This window comes from Xiphophorus maculatus, unplaced genomic scaffold, assembly GCF_002775205.1.
Source record: "Xiphophorus maculatus strain JP 163 A unplaced genomic scaffold, X_maculatus-5.0-male Unplaced_Scaffold_BN000170F, whole genome shotgun sequence".
NCBI lineage: Eukaryota > Metazoa > Chordata > Actinopteri > Cyprinodontiformes > Poeciliidae > Xiphophorus > Xiphophorus maculatus.
In genome coordinates, this window is record NW_019369767.1 from 14,263 (window position 1) to 20,629 (window position 6,367).

The window sequence follows — 6,367 nt, forward strand, 5'->3', positions numbered from 1 at the left end:
CAATCAGGGCCAGGATGTCTGTCATTGCTCTAGCTGCCAGCATAACCTATCATAAATGCTAGGTCCTATTAGTATGTAGACCAATGACCGCAAATAAACAGTTTAAGTCGTTTCTCTGACACAATCACATTTAAGAGCGAGTATGTGAGTTTGATTGGCAGCACTAAGACCCGCCTCCTGGCTCTGATTGGTTGCTTTTGGTGCATTTCTCCAGACGACAATAATACCTCAGGGAAGAGGTGGAGGACATCGATCTTTTCACAGATTAACTGTCTCATAACAAACTGTCACAACATAGTGACAGTTTTAAGAAATATGTTAAAAATATTATTTTATTCTGATTGTTTTGGCTACAACTATAAAGTTTATTTTGTGTGAGATTCATCTGAATAATTTATTTTGCTGTATGTTATGTTGAAAATCTTTTGTTAAAAGAGTGTTACATTTATCAAAAATATTTTCTACATCCTGTAAATTCCTCCTTCATTTTGATTTTAAGTTTAAATCCCCACAGTAATCTACAATATGGGGGATTTGGAGCAGGAGAGCTTTTATCCACATTAATATATTTTAATAGCTGGATAAGTCGTCTGAAAGCTTTTACTTGTGAGAGGTGTTTTCTCTTTTCTTTGTTAGCTAAGCTGTTTGCATTTGAGGGTCTCTGCTGGGTCACCCAGAACGAAACATGGGAAAATGTCTTGTTATAAGTAAACTTATCTGCTAAAGGAACCACAAACTTTCTCATCAATATTAAGGAATTATTTACTTAAAATAAACCCCTAAATATTGCTGAACAGTTACTTAAAAGCTAGTTTTGTCTTATTTATCTCAATATGATTTTCAATAAGAAAGTTCTGCAGGAGGTCGACTCGACAGAACAGCAAAACATTTTGTTCCCAAAGCAGAAATCTGTTGTCTGCAAATGCTTTTTTTCCCAGTCAGACACAGAAATCAACACAATGAACCGCAGTCTAACAAAAGCTGCTGGATTGTTAGCAAAACTTTAGAACCCAAAAAAGTGAAGGTTACATTCAATAAAATTTCCATTTGCTCTCATTCTGATCTTTGTTCCTGTTATTTCCAAATGAAGGTAAAGTAGACGACAGAAAGCTCTTCAAAACTGAAGAACTGTTTCATGGTAAATGTAACACGGCCTTTTAAAGCTCTAATTAGCCATTAACATTTTTCCCCTGGTTGTAAATTTCTCCGTTTTTAACAAAGTGCCTTTAACATTATAAAGAGTCAAGAGTTTAATTTAGTCATTCTGGTCTGCTTTCCGCCCTTCCTCTCGTCCATTATCAGGAGACGGATAAGCAGTTTAATAAGTGTGACTGTCTCTGTGTCTGATTTAATGAGATATAGACAAATATCCAAAAGGCAAAATTAAAACAAATGAAGTGTGAAGTGTGCATGTTGTGAGTGAGGACAGAGGCTCTCTGGCTTCCAGGGTCACAGTAATGATGAGTTATTTTTAGACATATTGACTTTGTTTGACTCAAAAGTTTTGCTTAAATTGTGTCAACTGTTTTGAAGTTAGAAGTTTACTTTATGGTATTGTGCTGCTTTGACAGCATTTTTCTTGAATAGTTTATGGATATTGTGTTAATGCCATTGTAAGTTATTTGTAATCGCAATAAGTGCGAAGGCTTTTATTTTGAAGAATTACTGTGTTGTCTGCCACGGACTTCCTGTTTGGTAATTTCCGGTTTTCTCCGTGAGCTGCAGCAAGCATGGCTGAATGTGTTGTGTCTTCAGCATTTAATCCTGTGCCATCCGCGAGAAATTAAGGCGAAGCAATGCTGTAAGTGTTATTTTCTGATAACATACATGTTGTGTAAGATGTATCAGATATTATATTACGAAGATGTTAATGTTTAGTTATGGCGGCGGATATTCTTGTTTAACCATGCATAGTGGATTGCATATAACTGCAGAGTTTATGTATGTACTGTAAGTTTCTTCGGACACATAACTAAGTTTGTATTGTTTGTTCTGTTTACAGTTTTCACCCAGCTTATGATACGTGGAAGTCGACAGTAAATGTTCAATCTTGCTACACGTCTCCCTCTCATCAATTTGCTGTGGTTTACCTTGGTGTTTAGTCGGAGTTGTTACACTTTTGATGAGAACACTACAGGTATATTTGGTGAAAATGCCTTAATGCACTGGAAATAATACAAAACTAACTTAAAAGTAACTTTCTACTATGTGTAGGAGTTTTTTTAAGTCAATAATTCCTTAATATTGATGAGAATTTAGTTTCACTGGCCGATAATTTCACTTATGTGGAAATAATTTCATATTGTTTGAAATAATAATAGTACTTTTTCATCAATGTTAAGGAATTATTTACTTAAAATAAGCTCAAATTCCTGCTGAAAAGTTACTTTTAAAAAGAAAAATGTAGCTAACAACCAAAGCCCAGTTAAAGTGGCTGGGCTTCGCTGGGGTTGCTAGGCAACGGCACAGCGCCAATTGAGTGTGTCTTAAAAATTGTGAGGTTTTAAATTGGCTCATTTTCAAGGCACCAAAAGACATGAACTTGTTGGCAAAAAACAGCTGGGTAGGTTTTTTAAGTGCCTTGTTTGTTTTTAGAAGCAACAGAAACACAAATGGAAGAACAAAACGAGCAAAATGTAAATTTTGAGTCACAGGTCTCCTTTAATAAATTTAAGTGGACTTAGCGAAAGACTCCATTTCTTCACTGGACTACCTGAAAGCTGCCACTTTCCCTCCTAAAGCTTTAAAACGCCCACAGTGACATTTAGCAGAAGGTTAATTACAGGCCAGCTCATTCCTCAGGGTTAAAAACGAGGCCTTTCAACAGCACAACACCGTAAGACTAATCAGGAACCCTGCAGCCTAATGAGCTGATCCCAAACAGCAGAGGTCCCTGAACGCATCGTCAGCCCGTCCTGAGGTGTGTCAGGTTAACGCCACAGCGGCCAGCGTGTGGGCGGGCGGCGTGTAGGAAGCTTCTGAGGACATCATCACAACATCTACGTCTTGGTTTTTAAAGAAATAAGAAGCTAAAAACTCTCCCAGCTCACCTAAAAAATCTATTCACCACTCAAGTATACCAGTTATGAATATTTGAAGGTAAACAATCAAAGAAACAAATCTATTTTCTAACCTATTTAAAGGTAAAATGCTATTTCCTCTGAGTTGCTAAAAGTAAAATGTTTTAATTTAGTTGAATTCTTGTTCAACATTTAACAGAAAATAAAACATTTCTTCACTTCTTTCCATTTGATTTCAGTCAAACATTTGTGAAAATATTAATCTGTTATGGTCTCAGATGAAACTGTACTCATGTGGAAATAGAGCTCCATCTGGTGGATGAGATCAGAACTGCACCGCTCCGTTTCTGTAAATAAACCAACTTTTACAAGTAAATGTAGTTTATTTTTTAAACATGAAGCATATTGAGGTTGTGTTAATTAATTTGAGACACGTTTTAAAAAAAATATACAAGAAAGATTGAGCTGTTTTCATTCTTCCACCACACTTTTTTAAGTTTACACTTTATGCTGTTGACATTGGCAGGATTTTAAATATTGCTCTAGTTCCATTGGCAGATAAATTTATTTCTAACAAGATAATTTTCATGTGTTATAAGTAAAACAATCTGCCAATGCAACTAGCAATTTATTTGTCAATATTAATACATGATTGACTTAAATTAAGATCCTTTATCTTGTTGAAAGATTATCTAAAAGTTAGTTTTGTCTTATTTCAAGTGTACTGAGATATTTGCAGTAGAAACTATCAAAAAGTACTCGGTGAGATTTTGTGTGGGACAGAAAAGCTAAAATAAACTAATAAAAAGAATAAATCTGGTACTGTATGCCCTGACTCAGTGTCTTTCCTGGAAATATTTCATACTGGAGCAGCTGAAATGTGAAAAAGCAGAGTTTTTCCACCAACTTATTGATGATGAGTTCACTGGCTTGTTTTCGCTAACAGAATGGCAGCTTCCTGTCTGTTTCCACTTCAGAGTCCTTCTGCAGCATCACTTATTCAGGTGGCATTGAGTGGAGTGGGCTGCTTCCGCACTTATTGCTTTTCCTCTAACAAGATGGCACTCAGGAGGAACTACTTTAGCATCTGCTGCTTTATTATTCCTAAACAGCCTAAAAAGAGTAGAGTTGTGCTGTTTCTACTGAATCTACAGCAGGCGGATGAATCAAAACGTCCATCTGCGACATCAGAAACTCACCACAGTGAATCTGAGATCAGCGCCACGTTTTTACGTCTTCTTCTGCTCTCACTCCGTAAAGCGCCTCATGCAGGATTCATGCCTGCTGTAGACATGAAAAGGAAATCACCTTCTCTTGTCCTGCATCTCGTCAACAACGAACACGTCTATTTTTCATGCTGTCTACATGCGTGCACATCAATCTTAAGCAGGAAAAGCACTTATGGAAATTACAAGACTGCAGGAGATTTCCACAACAGACCGAAAGTGACAGAAACAGATGTTTTTCTCAGTTCATCGTAACTTGGGTAAATAAAAAGAGCTGTTTTCAAGTACAAAGACAGGAAAGGTATTTAAATTACTTTCTTAAATTATGAATTAACTACAACTTGCTACGTTTTTTGGAAAAGCAGCAACACCCAGATGTTATTCAGTCAAGAAAGTTATTTAAATAGAACTGAAAAACCACTGCATCACGCCCCAAACAACAGGTGAGAAACCGATTACTGCACTGCAAAAACAAAATCTTGCCAAGTATTTTCGTCAAGTTTACAGTGCAAATCAATCAAATTTTATTTGTATAGCACATTTCAGCAGCAAGGCATTTCAAAGTGCTTTACATCATATCAAACACAGAAACACAATGCAACATAGAATCAACTCAGATATCTCAGTACAGTTGAAATATGACAACATTTTATTTACAAGTAACTTTTCAGTACGATAAAGAGCTTATTTTACATCAATAATTCCTAAATATTGGTGAAAAAGTTCTAGTTTCACTGGCAGATTATGAAACTTTTGACAAGACATATTTCCCATATTTTAAATTAAATAATCTGCCAGAGAAACTTGTTCTTTTTCATCAATATTAAGGAATTATTGATTTAAAACAAGCTCTTTATCTTGCTGAAAAGTTACTTGTAAATACATTTTGTCTTATTTCAAGTAAATTAAGATATTCATACTGGAAACTAGACAACATTTTTTTTGAACTGTGGCGTCTATCAGTTTAAGAAATTCCCAACAATGGAAAAATGTATTCCCAGTTGTCACCAGCAGCAGTTAGAAGGATATAAATAAACATGAAATAATATATTTAGCATTGCTTTTTCTATTTATTGTTGTCTGGTATTAAGATTAGTTTGATTTTCTGGAATAAAAAGCAAAAATAGAAGAAACCTGTTTTTAACAGCGCTACCTGTCTGCTGCCACTAGAGGGCAGAAGAGAATCTGTTTTTCTCTGCAGACATGGTTGGTTAGCAGAAAGATTTCCAATAAGTTTGGGCTAATAAAGTGCGAAACAGCCGTTCCATCAAGAAAAATGAGAATCTGCTGAAGTCGCAACCTGCTAATATCAACACAAATTAAAAAGAAAAATGTGTTTAGTGCAATTTATTAGCAAGAAATTATAAAGCTTCTGCACACACACACACACACAAGCCCACTTTCTCACTATTATCCTTACTTCAGTAGGAAACTGCGAGAAAGCAGAAAGTGTTCACACAACTTTTGATGGAAATCTTTTCTGTTCCCGTGGACAAACTCCACCCACACTGAGTGACACTCAGCAGAAATGGAGGAAAACATAAATACTTTCTGTATGACTCATTTATATTGATTTTAATCAGCGGGTCAATTTGAATTGACCCGCTGATTAAAGTAAGTATCAAATTCAATTATAAAATTATATTACTTGTGGTTCGAGGGTACGAGGTCTAGGAGAGTTTACTGAAAGGTTCCTAGTCTTAGTCTCTTAAGGGGTCCAGGTGGTCCGGTGCTTGACGGCTGGTGTCCAGGAGGGAAACAGAGGATTGCGTCGGAGGGCGGACAGGTAGGCTCGGGCTAACTTGTAGTCAGACGGAGGAGGTCAGTCTGGGAACTCGGGCAACCAGTGGGTAAGACCCACGGCGTCACGAGGGGAATCTCGACCAGAGAAACAGACAGGATCTGTAAAGGCTTCTCCGGGCTTCACCAGGAAAAAACCTGAAGGCAAAAACAACAGGGAAAGTTACTAAAGGCTTCAGAACAACGAGGAAAGATCAGAGGCAAGCTCTAGGTCCCGTCTAGGTGAAGTTTGACACGAGAAACTAATAAACAGTACACACACAGCACATATGTCAGAGTCAAGGCCCGCGGGCCACATCCGGCCCGCGAGAAGGTTTTTTA

General features: G+C 36.8%; 1 long non-coding RNA gene across 1 annotated transcript; it reads left to right on the forward strand.

Annotated features, from left to right (window-relative positions):
* The first annotated feature begins 1,703 nt into the window (after positions 1-1,703).
* LOC111607896 lies at positions 1,704-3,396 on the forward strand. Its single transcript, XR_002752457.1, has 2 exons — positions 1,704-1,801; positions 2,003-3,396. It is a non-coding gene; the product is annotated as an uncharacterized LOC111607896 (long non-coding RNA).
* The last annotated feature ends 2,971 nt before the right edge of the window (positions 3,397-6,367 follow it).